Genomic DNA, 23,821 nt, shown 5'->3' with positions numbered 1-23,821 from the left:
ACACCTTATGCTGCTGCTGGATCTCTGCCATTGCACACAGCCCGTCTTTTCTCACCGCTCCCCAGGAAACCTACTACAGGTCCTTTGCTTGGTTTTTCTTTTCCTCTTTATAGCACTCTTTGTTGAGTGCTAGACAACCCTGTTAAATATTTGACATAAGTACAACTAGGAGAAAATAACAACTATATTTCCAAAAGCAATAAAAGGACACATGCAGGGATGAGAGGATGGGGGAGAAAGCAGGGACATTTAAACCACCAGGTCACCTCCAGACTCAGAGAACTGCTCGATCCAGGCCCCCGATGCTCTTTACACCAGGATTCTCCAACACCCTGGCCACTTGCAGGATGAGCAGAGGGAACAGCTCAATGTTTTTTTGTTGCGCCCCAGAAGCAGCGGTCATGCCTGGAGGGGCCGTGGCAGGATACGTCCTCCGCAGCGTGCATCCAGTCCTGCCTGGGCCAGGCCTCAGGCTCCCACCCCATAAATAGCACTGCTGCTTCTGAAAGGGATTTAACAAGACAGACGTAGGCGACTCTAATCAAAAAGCCACCTGAACGAGACCCTGTGATCAGAAAAGAAGATGTGAAAGAGAAAAACACCACAAGCAAAGCCCCAGTGTCTGTTTTTTCTCCTGCATCAGAAACAGGGGACGACTGAAATAAGCCATTTCAAGTACTTTCTGGTGGCTTAGGTGGTTTAAACAACCTTCCTGAAAAAAGAGAAACATAAAGCCCATTGGCCTTGTGGTCCAAAAACCTATGGTGTTCTTGAAATCTTCCTTTTACTTGGCCTCTTCGGGTGCCCTGCTGTTTTGTAGCGACGCCCATGTCATTAAGAAAAGATGCAAACACATCTGGAACAGTCTTTTTTTCTCCAGAATAACTGCATTTACTTGATGTCTCATAAAACAGCCTGTAATAATGCGACTTGAACCGCAACTTTATCAGAATGACAATTTATGAATTTTCCAGATGTGTTTTGATATTCTCATATGAACTCTACCTTAGCCTTGGTGTTACAAGATTAAGCCATTTCTTCTATAAGAAATTATCTGCCTGCCTTCAGGTTAGTTTATATGCTGATTCTGTTGCCAAGAGTCAAGCTAGGCACAGCTGAGTAACACCTCTATAGAAGCAGTAATTATAATTTTCATCATTAGGTATTTGTTATAACTGTGTCCGAGTCTCGCCTAAGAGTTCAGTCATAAACCACAGCCAAAATATCCCCTGTATTTGCAAAGAAACATCCCTTGTCTCAAATAGTTTTTCTGTTACCAGAGTGGAAACAATTACTATTGAATTAACTGGCATTGATAGTGCGGAATAAAGTGTGATCTGACTGTTCAGTGTGGAAAGCCAGAATTTCATTTCCTATGTTCGTTTTCACCAAGCTTTTTTCCTTTCCTTTATAGGAACCAAATAATAATCAACAGTTCAGTGGCATTTTATAGTCCCCTGCTTTCATTCTACCTCCAGTGTTAGATGCCTCTGAAGGGTGCGATTTTAGAATAGTCATGTTAAAGCAAACACATCTGTGAACTGAAAGAACATGTACGATTCAAACAAAAAGTCGCCTTGGAAAAAAGCAGTAGACTAAACTGATTCTATGCAAAATTAAAACAGCCCTCTCCCATCTCTACAGCAAAAAGAAAATGCCATGCATGAAAAACAAGTTACAGAAAGATGGAAAAAAATGTCACCATGTGGCTGACAGCAATATATATTATCCCTAAGCAGTGATAATTCAGATGGAGACAGCAGCCTGTGTGAGTCAGAAAAGTTTTATCTGAATACGTCTAAAATAGGAAAAAAACAATTAAATACAAATAACAGGGAACTTAAGAGAGGGAGCAAAATCATCTGATCACATCCAAACTTTTGGGGATATTTAAACCAGTTACAAATCTCTGGACTGAGTCCAGCTTCATAGTTAAATCATAAATCTTCACAGGACCAGAGGAGAAGAAAATTAAGACATTCTGAAATTTTGGGACAGAAAATAGAGCAAGAAATGTAACAGATTCAAAGGGAAGTTCTAAACTGGCAGCCAGACAAGAAAATGATTATAGGTTAGCAAATAACCAGAAATGATCAGGATTATAGAAATGCCATTTTTTAACAGACCTGCAGACATCATCCTTTACCCTTGCACCAGAAGAGTTGGACAAAAATTATCATTGAACTGTAATCCTAAAACGGCAAAACCACTGCAAATGAAAAACGTTTCTGGTTTACACACTTCAAGCATAAGAATAGTTTTAGTTTGAACAACCTCACTGAAGGTTCTCGCACAACCTTTGCACAAAGAAAGTGCAAATGCACATCAGGCATTCCAGTGACGCTTCCTACCAAATGGGCAGCCCAAATGACGGATGCCGGTGGCAACTGTCGGCCTCTCTAAGCCCCGTGACGATGCGTCTTGCTCTGTCAGAACCTTTGCCGAAGCCATCTTTGTGCTCCGCAGCAGTCTGGTTTTTTCCTGTCTTATAATGCGGTTCTATTCGGTGTCTGGTACCTTCAGGAAACATAAGGGAAGGGGTTTCCCATGCCAGCATAGCTACATCATTACCCTTTCTTGTCTCACTGTCTGCGCATTACTCCAGGCCTGTAGCCTTGAGGGGAAAGCAGGGAGCAGCAATGCAAGACAGAGCACTAGCTTCCACGAGGAAATCCTGCAGAAAACCCACAATGGAAAAATCTCACTTTCTGTCTGTGATCTTCTGCTGAATGCCTCTTCCTCCAGCAAGCACTGAGCCCCAGCAGTGGAAGGTGGAAGGAAGCACCTTTTCATGCCCTGTTCCTGTTTCACCTGGCTCAGAGATAGGTTTGAAAACTCTGGGTGGATAATCACATTCTGGTTTCTATCTCTCAGAAAGTTAATATTAACCAAAGGAAGCAACTGTTCTTAAATATTGACTCCATTGTTTCACTGTCACAGAAGAATCTCTGAGATACTCTTAAGGAAAATAAAGGAGGACAAATTTTTGGGTCTGAATTTAATCAAAAAACATCGTGCAGTGCAGGTGACAGGAGAACAGGTACACAGCCTTCCAGCTGCATTACTGCAAACCTTCAACTGATGAGACTCCAAGAGCAACAGAAGCACAGACGCTTGACTGCCTGAAGTGGAGATTTGGGAAAGCTCCTAGGAAACTCAGCCTCCGGCGGTAGCAAAACGTTTCAATGATGGCAATTTTAGAGGAAAAAATGCCAGGATCTGTGGTAGGCACTAACAACTGCAGCAGATGATATCCTTAATCCTTGGGAGGCAAGATCTTTTAGGTCAAAGGCCCCTGCTCCGATGGATATTGCTGTTTTGCTGGAAAGGGCCATGGATATCCTCTGTGAAACATCCTCATGCACATGCATTATGCCAAGCTGGTTTGCATAATGCGAGAAGAGATAAAACCTTTTTGCCTAAACCTCAAATCTGCTAAGGCTTGGCTTTATTGTAGTTTTCTCAAAGCAAAACTGAAATTTCTTGGTTTCAGCTGGATCTGGAAGAGGAACTTACCAGAATCCTATAAAAAATTTTTGTTTTCATCATATTTTTACCAAGACTAATTCAGGCTGCATCAGAAATCACAAAGGAGGACGAGCCTTAAAGAGATTTATGGCCTTATTGGCAGTGGATCAAGGCTGGCCCTGTGACCTCCTCCAGATAGCTGGAAGTGAGAGAGAAGGATATCAGGCCATCAGTTGCTTTATCCTCTGATCCCACTACTGGGAAAAAACAATACTGATAGTGAGTTGTGTCCATAACCCTCCAGTCTGGCTGTCAAAGAGAGTAACAGTTATCTTAAAAGTTGCACAAGTAGCTCAGAATAAGGGACCTCAGTAATTATTTGCTTTGGAGTTATTCACACACTTGAATTTTTAAATGCTACTGCAACAGGAAATATTGAATTTCCCCACTGCTGATGTCAAAACGAGTTTTTGAAGAAGACAGTGATATTCAGTAAATGCAGCAGATTGGAACTACTCAGGATAATAACAAAAACACAGACTGAATTTTTGGCCTTGAGAAACTGTTCCCTTCAAACTTATCCCAGCATATCCTCCTGTTTTTTGTCACTTGCATCTTTATGGTCCTTTTTTGCATGGCTTTCTGTCTGCTACATCCCTGGGCTTCATTCATGCTTCCTTAGTTCAATGGTACTGGTGGAAAACTGAATCTTCCCTGTGAGCTGGCTCCTTTCTCCAAAAGTTCCCCCCAAAAGTAGAACTACTCAACCAGCCTTTGCTTTTTTTATGAGGTTCTGCAATTGCTACCTGTAATTTCTTCCTGGGGTCTGTCTATGTATGTCTGTAACAGGCATCTAGCCTAAAAGATATGGAACTAATATTATAAAGGACATTTTTTTTCTGTATGGCTGACTCTTATTTTATTAGGTTGGGTCTTTTTTTGCCAAAGTAATTTATTCATATAAACACACCTGTCACATACGGAGGTATCCTGAGAACAGCTTAGCTATGAATGTGATGAAACTTTTTACACAGTGAATGTTGCTGAATAAATTTGTGAACTATCTTACAGCTACCGAGTTCTCTGATTTCTTATGACCCTTGCTATGACATATATTGATATCAGGAATTTTACACATTGTGACTTATAAAAAAAAGCCAGATGAAAAATTGCAGCTGTGATTTGCCTCTCCATATGCAACCTCTCACTAAGAACATGCTAGAGTGTTTGATCACAAGCTAAGTGTGAACCACTCAGAATGACCACAATTCTAGCTATGCAGATCTTGAAAGATGCCATGGGTCTTTCATGATTCTCCAGAGTGAGCAGAGGCTTTGGTTCCTCCTGCCTGGGTAAGAAATGAAAGTCTAAGAATGACATGGCAGCTGTCACAAACTCTGGGCCAAAGAGTGTATTTATAACTTGGCTAGTCTGCCTTGCTCCTAACCCTAGCTAAAAGCCCTAGGAGCAAAACAGCCCCATGACCTTTGGCAATCCAATCCATTCGGAGCTCTGGGCGGTTTCAGACCAACAAATAACTTTTTTAGAAAAACTATCAAGTTTGTTCTTAGTCAGATGAACAATCTCTGTCCTGAGACTCATCAGTTACTGCCTTCTTTCATGCTATATCAGTTCACAGTGGCTGCTAATAGAAGAAGAAACATTTGTCTGAAGTGCCCACCCAGACTATAAATCTTGATCCACTTTCACAAATAAACCCCTGCCTTTTCCAGCACGTAGGCTAGGGGAACCTGGTGAGAAATGGCAACCTCAGCTCAGTGAATAGTTTCCATTCAAAACATGCTATCATTCTCCCTGTTAATGCTCTCATCGGAGACTGATCTGCTCTTTTGTCCCTAGAGGTCACTGCAAAGCAGAATTAAAGTGCAGTCATGCTAAGGCAGCACGGGGAGCTGAGCAGTGCCCTTGGCTCTGTCTTCATCCCTATTCTTCATTTACCTGCCTTCTCTACTGATACTGTGCTGCTAATTCTCACAAATAGTCAGTTCTTACTTTATCCAGTGGAACTCTCTTTCATGCTGTGTTTATCACAAGTAACACAAATTTAAAAAATATATATATGTGTGGCCGTATGCTTACAAATAGCATGCATTCCTCCATGCCCCCTCCATGGCTGTCATAAGGTAGCTACATGAGACATATTTTGTTCAGAAGGGGCTAAGTTTTGTCCCCTGGGTGAGCTGCTCAAAGTTAGCATCACTGTAAGGCTAGGATGCCTTAGGTCACAGCACAGGAGTAGAAAAATTGCATAGCTCAGTTAGGAAGTTATTAAATCATTTTAATTCATTTTAAGCTATTTGTATGAATGAAACCATCTGCAGGAAAATCATACTCACAAACCACAGACATATCAGCAGAGAATTGTATTCAGCCCCACACTTCCAACAAGCTCTTGTTGGATGACAATTATAACAGATCTTTAAAGCCTAATAAATACTAACCATTTAGCTCCAAACATTTAGGATTCTTCCAGGATTAGTGACAGCTTAAGGCACAATAGTGAAGCTGCCTATAAGCTGATCTCTTCTAGGACAGTAGATCTGCATTAATTATCCCCATCTGACTTTCATTTCAACCTTTTTTACCTGCTTTTGCTACCCTCCCATCTTTTTTTGGCCCAAAGTCTGTGGCAGCTGGTTCTTATGACCAGAGGGTGGTGACATCACATCCCATCTTTGACACTGTCCACAGAGCAGCTAAACCGCAGTGGCCAGAGTCTCTGCTTAGTCCATTGGTCATGGATATAACTCTGCTAGGTTTCCAGCTAAAGCATGTGGGACATCGGGCTGCAGATGCAGAAAGCAATTAAAAGACAAAAACTTCTGACAGAGTTTGAGAAGGAACCAAGTTCTCAGTGAAATGGCTAATTCATTTACACTTTAAAAATTTTCTCAACAGAATCCATTTTCTAATGCTGCTTTCCTCAGGAAAGCAAGTATTTCCCCCTGTATTGCTGGAAGATGTTTACTTCTGTCCACCTATGGCACCGATCTACTGAAGTCAGTTGCTGCAATTATACATGTTCCAGACAGAATACATACATTGCTTCTTCATCAAATGGGGTGGCTTGTTATTGTAAACTGTGAGATAACCCAGCCATGAGGGCTTATATCCACATTATGTTTGACCAAAGGAAGGAGTCTGCTTCTTCCGCTAGCTGCACTGGGCTTTACTGACACATGGAAACATTAGTGAAAGAAAAAAAAAAAGAAAAAAAAAAGAGAAGAAAGAAACATGAGTGTCGGATGTTGGGAGATAGAGAAGAACTGAGCATCAGATCCAGGAGTCTTTTTTGGCACCAGAAGCCAGGATATGAGTGAGAGAAAGGAGGAAAACCATGAAATACTTTTTGTATGCAATAGCAGCCAGCACCAGAAAAGATGACTGAGGAAAGGGAGTGCCAGCAGCACTTGATAAATACCACCCTGATTCAGAAGTGGCTAAGTAATGACTGAGAAATGAATCAGATGTAGTTTTTTCCCCCATTTCTCCTCTGCCTTTTTTTAGTTGTAGGAGATTATTAAATCAGGTAACATTATGAAATCTTTACAGTCCCTCTTATCTCTGCCTACCCTACTACATATCCTACTAATGAAAAAGGTGAGATTGTTTTCAGTTCATACACATGGGTATGAAAATACCATGGAGAACTTTTGAAAGATTACTCACTGCGATGTCTGCCCTTTAGGGATGGGGCCAACTGACTGGATTGTTACAGTTTTTAATTACTAAATAATTAATATAATTTCCAGATAATTTGTTCCACTCAGGTATCGTTCAAGATCCTTTTAAACAGACAATTATTACCACACTGAAACAATCCAGTAAGAGAAGGCTAGTGGTTACAAAGTGAGCCTTATCTCTAATTAGAGACATAACTTTTTGCTATAAAAGACTCCTTCTCTGACCTTCAGCAAGCAACTTTTAATTTCTTTGTTCCCATTTGTAAGGAGAACACAACAGCACTTCCCTACCTCAGAGGGGTGCTATAAGTATCCAAACATTAAATATTTGAGCTACACTGTAAGTATATTCAAGTGAATACCATCCACTTTATACTCCCATCACTTATAAATACCATAACTGCTGTATTTCAGCACATTTACTCAACTCTCAGATTAAATTTTCTGTCCTATAAATTAGTTGAGAAAGAGTGCTTTAAAAATGTAAGGCATAATACAGAGAAAACGAAACCTCAGACACAATAGCTATTTTTCCATCCTATAAAAGCAGGCTGTAAGTCACTGCTTTCTGCAGTGAAGTTGCAGTCAAGTTGCCAAGATGACGGTAATGCTCAGCAGAAGCCAAAGGCAGTAAAGCTTGTTCCTTACCTCAAGCCACAGCCCTGCCCAAAATCTCGTTTTAAAGCAGACATCTGCAGGAGTCCCCTCTGTGGCCAGCCTAGGAATCAGAGAGCAAGATGATCACAAGTAGTCGTTAATGCCACTGCCGATTTTTATAATCATCATCTGGTTTTGAACAAGCTAATGGAGGATATGGAAAGACTGATTAGGTACAAAATGCCTTTTTGAAGCCCACTTAGACCAGAATGGAAAACAGGATGTCTAATTCATTTTTCACCTCTCCCTTCTTCCCTGTTGCTTGTGCTTTTTAACACCATACCCACACTTGCAGCTGGGGACTCCAGCCTACAACGTGCTGCACCACCTGCAGTGCTCTCCAAGCCAGGATGGTCCCTGGCCACATGGGAGGTACCCCAGAACATCCTCAGGTTTTTAGCATTTCTATACATATCTCAGTAACTGCTACCTCCACCTTACTTTTTAACTCTTGGTTGCCTTTTCACAGTAAGCCTCTTAAAAACTAGGGGTCTGCCCTGACAATGAATGCTAAACCCAAAGTCACTGAGGTCAACAGAGACAAAACCAGTTAGCCCAAAACAAAGCCCCATTACAATTCCACTACACCGTCATTCACTAATAGCTCAGGTATCCCGTGGTTAGCAAAGATGTTTCTGTACTAACATGAACAAAAGTGCAGGATCAGTGAGATATCATGAAGATTTAACAATCAAAAATGAGTATACTGGGGTCAGGAGAAGAGTTTCCCCAGTGAGCACTTATTCATTATTGCTAAGTGAGCAGTCTGGTAGGGTAAATGCACGCACATACATGTTATGACAGTTCAGTAACCTCCTTGCTCTTTAAAACAATTTGGGCTACAATCCATGCTACCTCTACACTTGAATAGATATAGTAAATCTTCTTGACAACGGTGTCTCATATTTACCTGCTGTACAAGAAAAGAATAAAATACATTTATGTAAATTTTGTCAAGCTTTTAGTTTCTATCATATTGTTTGCAAAAAAGGAAGAAACAATGTCAAATGGCCTCATGGAGAGATTCTGCTATAATTCAGTATTTTAGCACAAGCTGTTCCATTCCAGTTGAGAATACTTTCTAACAGAAAACAGATTGAAAAATCATATTTATTTCCCAATTTTTTTAAAATGTTGCAGTAGATTATTTTTTCAAAGTTTTAAGCAGAAAGGAGTATTTTAGTAAAAGCAAATTAAATGTCAACATCATAAATTTTGCTCTCTGTGCTTTGATGTGTGGAAAAGAGACAGGGCTCTGAGCTGTAAAATCCCAATAGGAACCACCGAATGGCCTGGAAATCATAGGTTTACTCAGCTCGGTGGTTCAGCGTCTGTTCATCAAAGAAATAGAGGTTTGTGCCCAAAATCTGGATGTGAATGTAGGCGGGTTGAAGGAAGACTGCAAATTGAAATTGGAATATTTGGATCCAGGGTTTGCTCATTATAAAGGACTAGAATCGTCTAGTTATCTGTTAAAATGCACCAATAAGGATTTGCAGCTTGAGCGACAGAGGAAGGCTCGTGTCCCACAGGCAGGTGAGGGTAGGCTGCGGTGCACCTGCAGCTCTGTCCCGCCTGCGAACAGAGCACCCTCGCGGGACAAAGTCACTCCTGGCATTGTAAGAAGCTGTATATGTATCGCCTTGATTTCACCACTGACTGATACCAGGTGAAACCGAATGTGAAGGTACTGATGTGAAATAACACATTTCCTAAGTCTTCCTTAGGCCATCTTTGCATCTCATAAACACCTAAGGGTCTGTCCTAGGCCGTGCTGAACTATAATTCTCCTAGCCGAAATATAACATGACAGTAGAAAACCAGCACCCTTAGTGCCCTGTGTGAGGCAGAATACTGCAGAATGCATTAATTCTAATAACAAGAAATGTTTGGTATAAACATTAAAAAGCATGTAAAACTCTTAGAGCTGTTTTGGACCACTATGAAAACAGACTAAAAATAATTTCAAGACGTACTTAAAATGCACTTATTTTCTTTAGTTCTAACTCAGTAAAAATGTCTCAACAGATGAAAATTAAATACAGGTTAATGAAACAAGTCAGAGACAAGGAATTCTAGAGACAATATAGACATAAATATCTGTTTATTCTAGCCAGAAGAAATTTCCTTGTTTTAATTTGATTGATTGAGGTTTTTTTTCCCTGATCACAATTAAAGTATAGAATATGTTAGATTGAAATTAGAACATATTAGCTTGAAATATCCATCAGTTCACTTGTCAGTGAATGAGATGGTTAGCCAGTTATTCAGATTGATGGTTTTGCAGCAGTACTACTGCAGGAAGGATAGAAAGAGGGAAAATAAGAAACAATTTTAAGGGGAAAGCATTTCTTCTAAGCAGCCCAGCAGACAATACGGAAATAATTTAAATTGTTCCATAATTTGGAATTTATATTTCCTTGTAGCGCTATTAAGAAAAAATGTCAAGAAGTGCTAAATTGATTTTAATTTCAAAAGTTTCCCTTTGAGGACATGTCTTCGTAAAGCATGCGCTCAAGGTCTCAGTTTACAGCAGTATTCAGACAGACAGACACGTCCATGAGCCTTCTATGACAACAATCCTGAGATAAACATTTTTTGAAAATGGATTTTCCTGAGCCAAGTTTTCTCCCAGTGTCCCTCAGAATTTTTTTTATGTTTCTGTTTCTCATCCCACTGGATGCCCACAAAAGAGCAATAAATTAAAAATAAATATTAAAGAAATCATGAGTATTTCCACACTCCAAGACTTCAGCAGGGTTTGAACCAGGCATTGGCTCCATGGAGGAAGCTGTCTTGTTCTTTTGCCTTTGACATTTCTTCATCATTTTCTACTATTTCAAATGTTTTGCAAACTCCCATGTTTCTTGAATTTAGGTCACTTCTCTCTGGTTTTATATTCATTACTGTGCCAAATACAAAACAAGTCACCATTTATTTGCATAAAACAAAAAGAAAGCAGAGAAAATTCAGTACTGATGTGAATTTTAACTGCGGATATGGGGACTGGAAATTTTCATCCAGCTGCCTGTATTCAAACCACCTTTCCCTTCACACTTTTGGCTTTCATCTGTGAAAGTATTGATATTGATATTACCTGTATTTAGCAATTGTTTCACAAACTGTGTATCTTGTATACAGTGCTATTATCTCAGCTTCATTTATACTAGAGACAAAAAAATGGAAGAGAAGTTGGAAGAAAAGGATATTTGTAAGCCTTATTTTGTATTAATTCGGGATTTTGCACACAAGTTGCTGACCTACAACTCTGAGACACTTCAGGCAGAAGCCAGAAATCCTTGGGGGAGTGAGCAGGGTGTCTTTGCATAAGTCAGTTAAATTTCTTATTACCTTTCATCTATCCAGGCGTCATACCACCTCAGAAGACTGAAGACTCACAAGTTGGCATTTGAAACATTCTTTAACTGCAAAGAATATTGATGTTTTTGCAGGAATTATCTTCCACAAGTAAATAGCTTCTTCTTCCTCATAAACTGTCAGGCTTTCACAGGAAAAGCAGAATGAAAGAGGAAGGAACGGTAAACAGGACAAAGAAAAGAACTGCAATGAAATAATCAATTAACATAAATATGAAGCTATTAGACCAATATAAAACGTAAGCGGTTTTGCGAGTATTGATCAGTGTCCCTGCGCACAGAGTATCTCAGAGTAGCCTTTTGTGCAAATGTCTTCCCTCTCCCTCAGTCCAGGCTTTGATCTTCCCTGAACTACTCCAGTTAACCTGGAGTGCTATCTTTCTCTGTGGTTGTTCCTGAGGAACAGTGCTTCTGGCTTTCTTCTTCTCTGATTATACAGTGCAATTTTATTCTACAGTGTTCAACAACATGTGTCCTGTTAGGTCTTCAATTAGGTTTAGAAATTGATGCTCTGTTTTTAAACCTTTAAAATTTTGTCTTTTCCAAACCTACTGTATTCTGTTTTAAATTCTTTCTTTGAAAGGTTTCACTAATAATAAATTTTTCTCCATCTAATAAAGCTCTCTGCAAAGCATAACATTGTTCAACTAACACTTCCAGTACTCCTTCCAGCATTTCTTCACACCAATGCTGTGGATGCAGTTCCATTTTATTTTGCTTCCTGAATGAAAGAAATTACATTATCTGCCTTGTTTGTTCCTTTTCTCTTTCCTACACGTGGTACTAATTTGGCAATCATGTTCATCAGTCAGTGAGCAAAGGGGAGCAAGCAGATCGCAAGCACCCCAGGCTGCTGCTCTCTTGGCACTAAAGAACAAAATGAGAAAGACCATCTTATTATACTCCACAGTCTATATCCAGAGCAAATATCACCCTGAAGGTTGTTAGTGTTGCATGGGGTGCAAATAAGGAGAACAGCTGAATACAAGCTGTCCTTCTGTTGTCCTTAGCTAGGAAACGGATTTGCTACAGCTTGAAAGTTCACTGAGTCATAATTTGATCAAGATTGAAAAGTCTGTTTCTTGGAAGTGAACTTGGACAGTATTCAAGCAGCATGTACTTGGATTTAACAGCACACACCAATCAATCTGGAAAGATAGCAGCAAGCCTCAGAATTGGAGAATATGAGAAATATTACTAATTCAAGAAAAGAGAAAAAACTCCCAGTAGTTGATCATTCAAACTGACAGATTCTCCTGCTCCACCACTACTATTCTCATCTTGAAAGTTGTGTTTCAGCAGTCCGACAAACTCTGTTCTTCTAGGAAAACAGAAATCCCCACATGCCTTTTTTTTTACTTTATAAAGACCATAGCCAAAAAAAAAAACCCCAACAGTTCCCATCCAGGTTTGCAAGTTGTCTTAATTAACAATAGTGTTGATGTGTGAGAAACTGCATACTGTGGTTTTATCGCACATCTTGGCAGCGTCTTTCTCACACTGATACTCTCTGCAGTCAAGGCAAGGCACAGACATCTGCCTCTGTGTGTGTCTGTGATACTTGCAGTATGAAAGCAGCAATGATATCCAGAAAGAGTACAGGCATGTTAAGCCAGCTTATAAAGCTTGATGCCATTAATTCAACATCATACATTTAAAGGGCAAATATTCTTTCCCACACATATATAGTCTTGTGAATGTTAAATAGTATTTACATTATAATTATAGACCCTCAAAATACATACTCTCTTTCCTTTCCACGTCCTTCATGGTGGAGCTGATACAAAACACAAGGTAAGTGAAAGTACAATCTACAATATCTTCTGGGAAATGTTAAAAGCTATAATTTCACTCTCTCACTCTGACTCAGTGTTTCACCTCTGAGAATTTGTGTGCTTTTTTGTTGCAGTTTTACCTTATTTGGGTTTTGCTTTTTTTGTTTTCCTTCAAGACAACAATTCCCCATCCAGGAACATATCCACCTAACATACTGAAAAGAGGAAGATGGCATACATTTTCTAGTGTGTGCCTTCCCTGTGTTCTCCTCTGCTCCCTGAAGAATCATTCCCACTGGCATTTGATACACTTGTGCTAAGACATACTTCGAGTAATAAGGAAAAGCCCCAAACAGCACAGGCTGTTGTGGCACTTTAATTTCATACATTATTCCTCAACAGGGAGAACTTCTGCTTTAGTGAGAAGGAACCCACAAGACCTGCATGCATGTGTGGACTAGCAGTACTGGCTGCAAGTGGACTAGGACCATCTTTGTTCTGGCTCCTCCAGTAACTATAAGCTCACCAACTTCAACAGCTTGCTTCATGGGAGAGGATCTTAGATCCTCGAATACTGTGTTCAGTTTTGGGCCCCTCACCACAAGAAGGACATGGAGGTGCTGGAGCGTGTCCAGAGAAGGGCAACGAAGCTGGTGAAGGGCCTGGAGCACAAGTCTTATGAGGAGCGGCTGAGGGAACTGGGGTTGTTTAGCCTGGAGAAGAGGAGGCTGAGGGGAGACCTCATCACGCTCTACAACTACCTGAAAGGTCGTTGTAGCGAGGTGGGTGTTGGTCTCTTCTCCCAAGTAACAAGCAATAGGATGAGAGGAAACGGCTTCAAGTTGCACCAGGGGAGGTTTAGATTGGACATTAGGAGAAATTTCTTCACTGAAAGAGTGGTCAGGCCTTGGAACAGGCTGCCCAGGGAAGTGGTTGAGTCACCAACCCTGGAAGTATTTAAAAGACGTGTAGATGAGGCGCTTAGGGACATGGTTTAGTGGGCATGGTAAGTGTTGGGTTGACGGTTGGACTCGATGGTCTTAGAGGTCTTTTCCAACCTTAATGATTCTATGATTCTATAATTCGATGATAAGTCCCAACGGGCAGCTTGAAGTGGGATAAAAATGCCTCTGTCTTTTAAAACCAACAACAGCTTGGATAGGCAGACATTTCCTTACTTTTTAATATTTTATGTTATTCTGGCATGAATTCTACAGTTTATGTTATCATATATAGCATATTTGTCTTATTAATGCAGCATGGGTTTTTTTAGAGAACTGTACTTTGCAGTGTGCTCCAATAAATATTTGTGGCAGTGAGTTCCCAGAGTTAATCACATGTTGCGCAACAAGCATTTATTTTTATGTTTCTGTTTTAAATTCAGTTAACATTTAATTCCATTGACTGTCCTGTGACTGTCTGGCCATTCTTATGTTACTGCTTTCTGTAAAAATATACACTTCTATGATTTCTAATTCCTTCTCCTAAAGAAATTTGTTCTATCCTTTCCTTCCAACTGCTGTGAAGCTCATACAAAGATGGGAAACGGGATGACCTGCTATTAAATGCCAGGGAACAGACCACTGTCAGAAGAGCCAGACTCTCTAGGGTTAGTTTCTTAGGAAAAAAATTTCAAAAATAGCTGTGCTGAGCTACCTTTTCCCTTTGTTTCATAAATGTAGAGTAAAATCAACAAGTAGCAATGCAAATAACTTTCTAGGGGTGGGAACCATCTTGCTTGTCTTAACCATTAGAGAGGTAGATTTCCAATCTAAGCAATTGACTTTGTTTCTCTGAAAAGAAAAGGGTATCTCCATCCATGATTAAAACAATATTAGGACTTGACCCTTTGTGCTACTTTTTCCCTCTTCGTCATGCGGAGGATATAGATGTTGCACTATAAAGGCTACCTCCAAGAAAGGCTCCTTGTAGATCTGGAAGCTTTAAGTAAGTGTGTGCAGTATGCCTGCTTTATGATACCTTGTTATATAAGCAAAATATAGAGCCTAGTGAGCCTATAAATTCATTAATGTTTGTAAAGTGCTGCAAAAGCATAAATAGAAAGTGCTATTGAAATACAGCATCACTCAGGAGGATATTCACCTAACCCTTTGGTTTTATTGGTCAGTAAACTGGCAACCACCCTGCCACACTGTCAAAGTAATAGATCTTTGCTTTTCTTGACTCGTGTTTCTAGGTCAATAGCAATATGCCCCAGAGCAGCCACTATTCTCTTCATTGTCAGAGGTTGGATTGTTTTTCTCCAAAGTAACATTCCTGGAAGATCGTTCCATTGTAACTTGATTTTGAAGGCAGTTATGAAGCTTTGGTCGATTCCAGTTCCTTAATATCAATAAATGCAAAAGCAGATACAGAAGACGATTATCATATTCCTTTCCACAGCAGTGAAAGGTAATGCCAGGCAATCAGAACAGGAATTTGGGCTCCCAACCTGAACTTTGTACCATTTATTAACTGCTGAAGTTGCTTGAGATTTTATTTCTCACCCCACAGCAGCTGGAAGATGGAAGTTGTCACATGAATTCATCTCTAGTTCCTGCTGTGACCATACTAGTAATGAAATCTCACATATTATCAGAGTTGATCCGAGAGCTGTGGAAGAATTTTCTCCAGTCATAAAAATCTTAGAGTTTGCAAGAATTGTTTGACTGATTTTTCAAAGGCAGTCACAACTGTGTTTCCACCTTTATAACTCATCTAAATTTGATTTTCAAATTTCTTGTGGACTAACTTGAGGAAGGGGGAAAGAAGGAGTAAGCAGAGCCTTTCGTTATATTTTCTCTCCCCTGTCCAGCTGAGGAGGGCAGTGATAAGAGCGGTTGGCATCCAGCCAGGGTCAACTCACCATAAGGACCAAAAGGAGAAAGCAGAATATTATGCTGACCAAGCTCCCTTAGGTCCTCAATAACTTTTCTCCCTCTAGCATCTTTCAACCTTCTCTGTGCAAGAAGACAAGGTACAGTTCCTTCTACAGCAGCAACTATAAGGACTCAGTGTCGGGAAATGAAGAAGAGAGAATACTCTCCATTCACAGATTTATGGAGGGACTGCACCAGCCTCACAAGTGCTAAGATGCTGTAATCCAGTTTCCCCAGGAACTGCTCATAAGATACAATTTTTGGCTCACACAAACTTTTCATGGGTCCACTCAGGGAGCAGTTACAATATTGAGTATGAGTTTATACAACTCTTTGGTTGCTAGAAACTCCTTCAGGAACTGTCAGGAAAGAACAGGGTGCAGAGTAGACCTGAGTCTGCTCTCTTCTACCCTGGGAAAATAAACCTGAATATTACTGGCTAAGGGATGCAGGTGATGTTAAAGCAGTTTGAAGCCAGTTCTGCTGCCCAATTGATCTTCTAAATGCCAAATAGAACTTATATCAACAGCAGAAACGAAATTTGCCCTAGGCATTTCATTTATTTGAAGACTGCATACCAAGAAAAGCTTCAAGACCACTGAAGGTCTGCTGTACAGTAAAGAGCTAATGTGTTTTAGTCAGTTAGCAGCATCTGTCCTCAGAACAAATCAGACCAATTTTATCAGAAATTATAATGCATAACAGCTTAATTAAGTTGAAGATCCTAATCAGGCACATTTAAAGACATTTCTGGCAACAATGCCTGCTCTCTTTTTCTCTTTGAAACCTAATGCTGTACAGTGAAGTGCTTTTTCAATTCTGTGAGCCCTTAGCACTCCACCCCTATAATACCTTTATAGCTTATTGTTAATGTCTCTGTCAGTTACTGTGGACAATGTGTGGTTCACAAACAGCACAGTAAGGACACCGTTGGTAGACCTGTCTTTTCGCAATTGAAGGGAAATGTCAGATATTACAGTATAATTTTTTCTACGGTTTTTTAGGCTAATGCTTAGAAAATCCCAATTGCTGGCTTCACTGCCAGACCTATCTTTTCGCAATTGAAGGGAAATGTCAGATATTACAGTAGGGCTGTTTTGCAATTCGCCTTAGAACATATGTTTATGAACTTGCCTGCTGCATAAACAATTTATTATGCCTTGAGTCAAATGTCTCTGCCAATGCGTAGCCCGTAAGGTGATCTACCACCTGGCAGAAAGAAGAAATGTTAAAGAGCTTTGGAATTCATCATGGACTGTCCACTGCTTTATACTGCTTACATTTATACAAATGAAAGTACAGTTTGACTTAGCAAGAGCTTAGATGCCCTTTGTCTGCACTTTTCATGTCTGTGCAAGATGAACACAGACAAGAACTCAAGCACTGTGAATTTGTTGACTTGTTCAGTACAGGATTACTGAGGAAGGCCATTTGTCCTCACGCTTTCAAGAAAAGATGTTTGAAGGCAGAAGACTTTTAACTTTAATGTCAGTTCTTTTAAATCTCTTATTTGTAATAACTTCCTACAACTAGCTTCTTTTTTCCTGTGTGTTTAAAAAAAATACAGTTTGTATAAAAGGAAAGAGCTGAGAATAACGCAGCGAAGATATGTTCCTTGTCACATGCCCACTAAATTAAGAGTATGACCACATCTGCCTTGACGTCAATCATGGTTTTATCATCAACTGCAATGGGTTTATTGCAGATCCAGGATCCTCTCTTTTGGGCCAGTGCAGCTCCATGGCTAGCAATACAAAGACTGACTTTGGGGGGAGCTGGTTTGTACCCCGTTGGAGGGATTCTCAGTTGGCATTAATCTCAGCTGATCCTATATTGCTCACACCACCAGGAAACCTGACTCCATTCTCATCCCGTACTTTGTATTCATTGATATCAATTTTAAGCATGACCTGATCTTGGTTACAGTGCTAGTTAGGTCTGGAATAGATCTGGATAGAACTGCTTCTGATTCCCTGAGCATTGCAGGGGGGTTGGACTAGGTGACCTGTAAAAGTCCCTTCCGACCCAAACCATTCTATGATTCTATGATTTATACCACGGTAGCTGAGATTAGAGTTCCCCTGACAGCCCTTGATACCAGCTCTTTCACCCAAATATTGTGTCCTTTCTACTATGCAGCATTCAGGGCTGGCTCTTCACTGTCATCTTCTCTGGCTTCAAAGCAGATTATCCATTTGTAACATCCCTATGTTCTCTCATCATCCTTACAACCTCCTTACTAAATACTCTATTTAATGTTGTTACTACTGCTCATCTACAGCATTTGCAACGTAAAAGTATCAGTCATGTCTTATCTGTGCTAAAACAGTCATCAAAGCCTTTTGCACCCGCTGTCATTGCTGCACTTACCCCAAAACCCAGCTAGATATGGGAAGCAGAAGCAATTACATTAGTTGCTTGGTAGTCTTGGAAAAGGTAATGCTATATCTTGCTCTTGACGTTAGCAGTGGGTTACGAAAGTGCTCATTTCTGTTTACCCCTCCTGCAACGTCTTAGAGAGACAGACACAGGCAGCAGTATTATTCTAAGTAACTCATTTCAATCCACAGAATCTATTACAGTCAATATTCTGTAGGTGTCATTCTTCCAGTTCCTGGGACAACTTTGACCCAGATGGCTTCAAATTTGACTTCGTTACTACACTGCACTAGGGTTGAGGGAAGAGTAACTCCTAGGGGAGCAGGTGACATCTCCAGGTGGTTTTCTCTGATTTACTACCCCTTTTTTATATGGTTCTATGGAGCTCTGAGAGTGTTCCTTAGAAAATATTTCAGACAATTCTCTTATTTAATACAGAAGTAAATCTATTGTATAGCTTGTCAGGTTTTTGTTTTAATCATTCTGGAGAATTCCAAAGCATTTTTCTGTAGAAGATAAGGCTCTTCTAGAAAGGGCTACTTATTACATGCCGTGCTTTTGCCACATAACGACTCTCTGCTCACTTCGGGGATTAAGAGGGCTGCTAATGCAGGAAAAATTCCTCTTTCAGGAAGAACTTTGGACATAGAAAGGCCATGGTTGAGGCCTGTGCCACTGGGGACCACTGCGTCAACCTGTTGTTGCTTTATGAAAGTGCTATACAGATGTTATTTCTCTTCAGTAAGCTGGCAGCCTCTCCACCTTTTGGGGTTCAAAAAGCTAGTCATAGTTTTGTACAGTATTTAGAGTGTAATTGTTTGTGGAATTTCCAAAAAAACTAAAGCTGATGTTCCTTTGTGCTATTCACGTAAAATATATTTTCCTTCTTTTCTAATACAACCTATGACCTTAACATGTGGTTGGAAAGGATATACTTGACATCCTGCTTTTGCAAGATCTGATTTGATCCTTGACCAGAACATATTATCTGATGAAATTTTACAAGATACAATAATTGATGGCTCAGCGCAAGTTTCGTTTATTGGAATGGAAAAAGTCAACATTATACCAGTAAGATGACGGATGCGTATCAGCAATGACACCCAAACTCCATACATTTCTCAAGGCAAGCCCACTGGAGTTGGTCGGATACTCAACACAAACTTGTATCGAGTTCATAGACCACAGAGGAGAATAAATTCCTGCCAGTTCTGCCAAATTACTCATCCGGCTTCTCAGTGAACCTGAATGCTACAATGACAACCAACAGAAACACAAACATTTGGAAACATAGGGCTCAATGCAAAACCTACTGTCAGCTGGTAAGAGTTCATTTATATCACTAGGATTCCCCTCAGCCATAACTCCCAAAGAAACAAACCATAGTCAGTGACTGACTCAGAAAAACCTGGACTGAGCTCCAGCCCCACATGGCTAAGCAGTTTGCAGCATACTCTGACATGTAGTCATCTCTCCTCACCATTACAAAAACATACCCAAGCGTTTTGATAGAAGGAGGCAACGTGGAACAGATATGAAGAATGAGGGATGGAACTCCACTCTCAGGAAGTCAAAACCACTGTTAAATATTACCCAAGGCGTGAAGCACTAGAAAATAGGAACAAAACCTATTGTGTTTCAATTAAAACTTGGTTAATATTTTGCAACTATTTGTTTTTCACTTTATGTGTCCTAATTGTCTGGGATTAGGAACAAGAAATTCCTGAATGCTAATCCTAGGTATGTAATGGTATGCAATATATAAACCATCAGCTTGCTTAAGCTCTCTATGATCATTTCTTTTAAAGATGGGTGATGTAAGGATGTCTGTTCAGAGGATGTTGTGAGGACAAACTTATTAATGCCTGTAAAGTACTTTGCCACTACAACGTATCCCTAGGTAAGACCTAATGAGGTCTAGGGAGGGGGAACAATATTTTTATAGATGTTATTTGGCAGTTCCGATCATCTTCATTGATACTTTGAGTTTTGACAACATTTGAACAGTACTGATTCCCCAATATTCTTTTCTTTTTTTCTAGAGCCAGAAAACTAAAACAAAAAATCCACAAACAAAACACGAACTACAAATGCACTAGGAAATCCTGTCTGAGAAATGTTCTACCTATGAAATGTAGATATGACCCTATATTACAAATTAAGTTCTACCATCATTACTAATGTGTTTCAAAAGCATCACAAGAACTGTAATGCACAGAAACTGCTCCAGCATGTGGTTCTGTATACACGTGTTTCTACGTACAGCCTGTGGGGTAAGGGCAGTTACAATAGGAAAGAAACAGCAGAACTTTTCCATGCTGAGTTCTGGTTGTGGTACATGTCAATGCCAGGTATGGTGCATCTCATCTTTTATTTCACTTCATTCTTTCAAGCTACCTTTAACAGATACAAATAAAATAATCTTAATGACTGAAGTAAAAAATTGAAGGCTACTTCCCTAGGGTGAATTGGTTATACTCTCTGATCCTGCCTCCTTTAAAAACTACTAAAACTGACTGAAAACCTCATCACACTCTTTGCTTTTCCCTCTGCCCTTCTAGAGAATGTTATTAGTATGCTCTCCAGCAATAATAACATGCCTGGGCTACATTATACCAATGAAATTGCAAAACTACTTGCCCAAAATGACCAACCTGCCAAGGTGCGATTGTCAAATTGTGTACAGCTTTTGCAGTCCTGCTATATCTGATCCAAACTGTTTACTGCATTTCAACACAGAAAACAAGCAATGGCATTGCCATGAAACCGGTGCTGGCACAGAAACACGGCTTTAACCTCTGCAAAACTTGAGCACTGCAGAATAGCATGAAGGGGGACAGCTGACTACAGCACTCCAGTTCCCTCTCTTGGCCGCACTGCACAAACTGACTTTTGCATTCAATTGTGATACACAGAAAACCAGAAGTAGAATTGGACCCATTGATTATAGCTAATTAGAGGGTGGAAAAACTACCAGGAACACAACACTGTGTGTGAAGTTATGCAGAACTGCTCCAATCTGAGTTTGTCTAATTCAAGGCAGACCCTTGATGACTCAGAATCTGGAGTTAAAACGAAAACGTCTGTTCCAGCCAAAGGACAAACCTCAGTATCACTTTTGCTGTGAACTACAGTAGAAACAGACCTGAGACTTTTTTGCAATGAGGAAGTGATATTAATGCTAGTGCATTATCAAAATTACAGTACCCTTCATGTCCGTACTGTCCCACCCAATCCTAGTCACTGTTAACACTACAAAAATTGAACAAATTAGCACAGCCAAATCTAATTTTCCAGGTTCCTAACCAACTTTGGTATAATGTTGCTGATTTTTTTCACAAATGACAGATGTTTTGCCTCAGATTTTGGTAGTGGGAGGGGTAATTCCAGACCCATCTGGATGAATTTGGCAAAATCTTTCGAAAACACTGATCTAGCTAAAAGCCAAAATATTTGGCTCTGTCTATTGGACCAAAGAATGACTTTGAATTTATTTAATTTTTTAAAACAATTTATATGTAGGCTGCTACCATTCAAAATTTTGACTATATATTTTGTTAGTAAAACCTAAAAACTTTTGTAAAGTTAGGCTGACAAATCTGTACTTGCATGTCTAAGTATGGATTTAAAAGCCAATTTCAGCTCTGGTTCAATGAAAAAGCAGACAGAGACCTTCTAGAACAGAATGAGCAGCTTTGCTTTTAGGCAGACACCATATCAGAGGCTCGTACATCCAGTTGTTCCCCCTCATTCCTACCTCTCTAACCTCAGGAACCCGCTCACTCATGTGTTAATGAAAGGCAGGAAGAAGGGAAAAAATTAGCCTTGGCCAAAGAGTAAGCATCTGTTTTGCTTATTGCCTTAGCGATTCTTACTAACATTATACAGTAACACAGTTCCCAGCAGATTAAGATTTAAAATGTTTTGCTTCCTAATAGTCTTTTGTTTTCCATATAAACATTGTGTTAATGGATTAAAGCTTAATAAATAAGTTCTTCTGAATGTGATGATTAATTAGTTATGAGTTACTCGGACCTTTTGGTTGAGCAACATTTGCTGAACTGGAAGGTCATCAAAATCCTGTGCTGTCTGTGCTGATCCCTGCTACAGGACCTGTGTTACGAGAGGCTCTTTTGGCAGAATTGTCAGGTCAGTGACAGATTGCAATTTCAACAGCAGTAAAGCTGCAAAGTTCTCTCTAGAAAAGCCCAGTATCTTTCTTATTCCTTCTCTGCAGAGAGGTTCAGCACCAGTCTGGGTGTGCTGAGTTTATAATTTCTATTCAAATTGTGATCACTCATCAATAGCTTTCCTGATCACTACCACACCTGGGACATGGTCATGAAAAAGAAAGCTACTTCTATGCAGGAATTGTAGTCCCTGGTAGCAAACGGTGGGAACAAGCTTCTGGCACAGGTCCATGCAGGCCAGCTAACTTGTGAAGACACTCTGGAGTCAGTATCGCTCATGCTGTGGCTGGAGAAGGCTACAATTGGATCACGTAGGACCATTTTCTTACTCTAGAGTTGCCAGCAGCATATGACACATCTCTTCCGTTCCGTCATGAGTCAAGAGTGTCTCCAAATCTGAATCAGCGCTGACCCTCAGATTGACTACCTCTAGCAGACCTTTCTGTCTCCATCTCTTCTTGGCTACCTCACAACTTTCTCATGATGCTGCTGCTAACAGCTGTCAGTATTTTGGGCTGAAAAAATTACATGAGGACAGGCAGGCTGCTCCAAAATGCATCAGAAAGCAATTAATAAAAGTCTACTTTCAATGGCATAAGCTCTGAAAGATGAGCATCACACAAATTTTTAGAGGTATGAGGTGGATGCAGGTACTCAGGGTCTGGGACCTCTCACAGAAAAGCCATTTGGATAGGTGAAGCACATGACTTAGTTCACATGTCAAGCCTTAGCAATATATGGCTGCCCATCTATCAGTGTAGACATATCCTAAATATAAGGAAAATTCCACAATTGTTTGTCAAAAAAAAAAAAAAAAGCAAGCTAGTTTTCTAAATTACTGCATTTTTGATCTTCATTCTGATCTTCTGATCAACACTGAAAGGGATTGATTAAAGTTATTGAACAGAATATATCACATAAATGCACTAAGTTCTGCCAAAGGCAGAATGTTTAATGTATTACGCCTGTTGGCTCATCCATACATATCCTATGTTTTACAAGATAAACGCTCATGACTTGAAGAATTTGCCCTCTGTTTTTCATTCAGCACAGGAGTCAGAGTAGTTATACATTTTCTATTGCTTGTAGATGGTTTGCTACTATACAGCTGAGCATATCCACTGAATATAAGAATCACTTTGAACAACAGAAACATTTAATCACTAAAGACAATAAAAATGCAGTTTTCATGAAGTGCATAGAAATTAGAGTTGGAAAGAACTTTCAAGCCAACGAGCTTCTCTCTTTTACGTCAATTAATTTAGACTCTTGCCCTTGAAAGATTCTTTCTACATTATATTTACTACTATTTTATCCAAAATGAGATAAAGACACCATAAATTACAAAGTTCTAGCACTTAGTCTGGCGAATAATTTCCGAAGTCGCCTATT

Source organism: Calonectris borealis, chromosome 15 (assembly GCF_964195595.1).
Source record: "Calonectris borealis chromosome 15, bCalBor7.hap1.2, whole genome shotgun sequence".
NCBI classification, from domain to species: domain Eukaryota; kingdom Metazoa; phylum Chordata; class Aves; order Procellariiformes; family Procellariidae; genus Calonectris; species Calonectris borealis.
The sequence above is the reverse complement of the archived record's forward strand: the minus strand, read 5'-3'. Positions refer to the sequence as shown.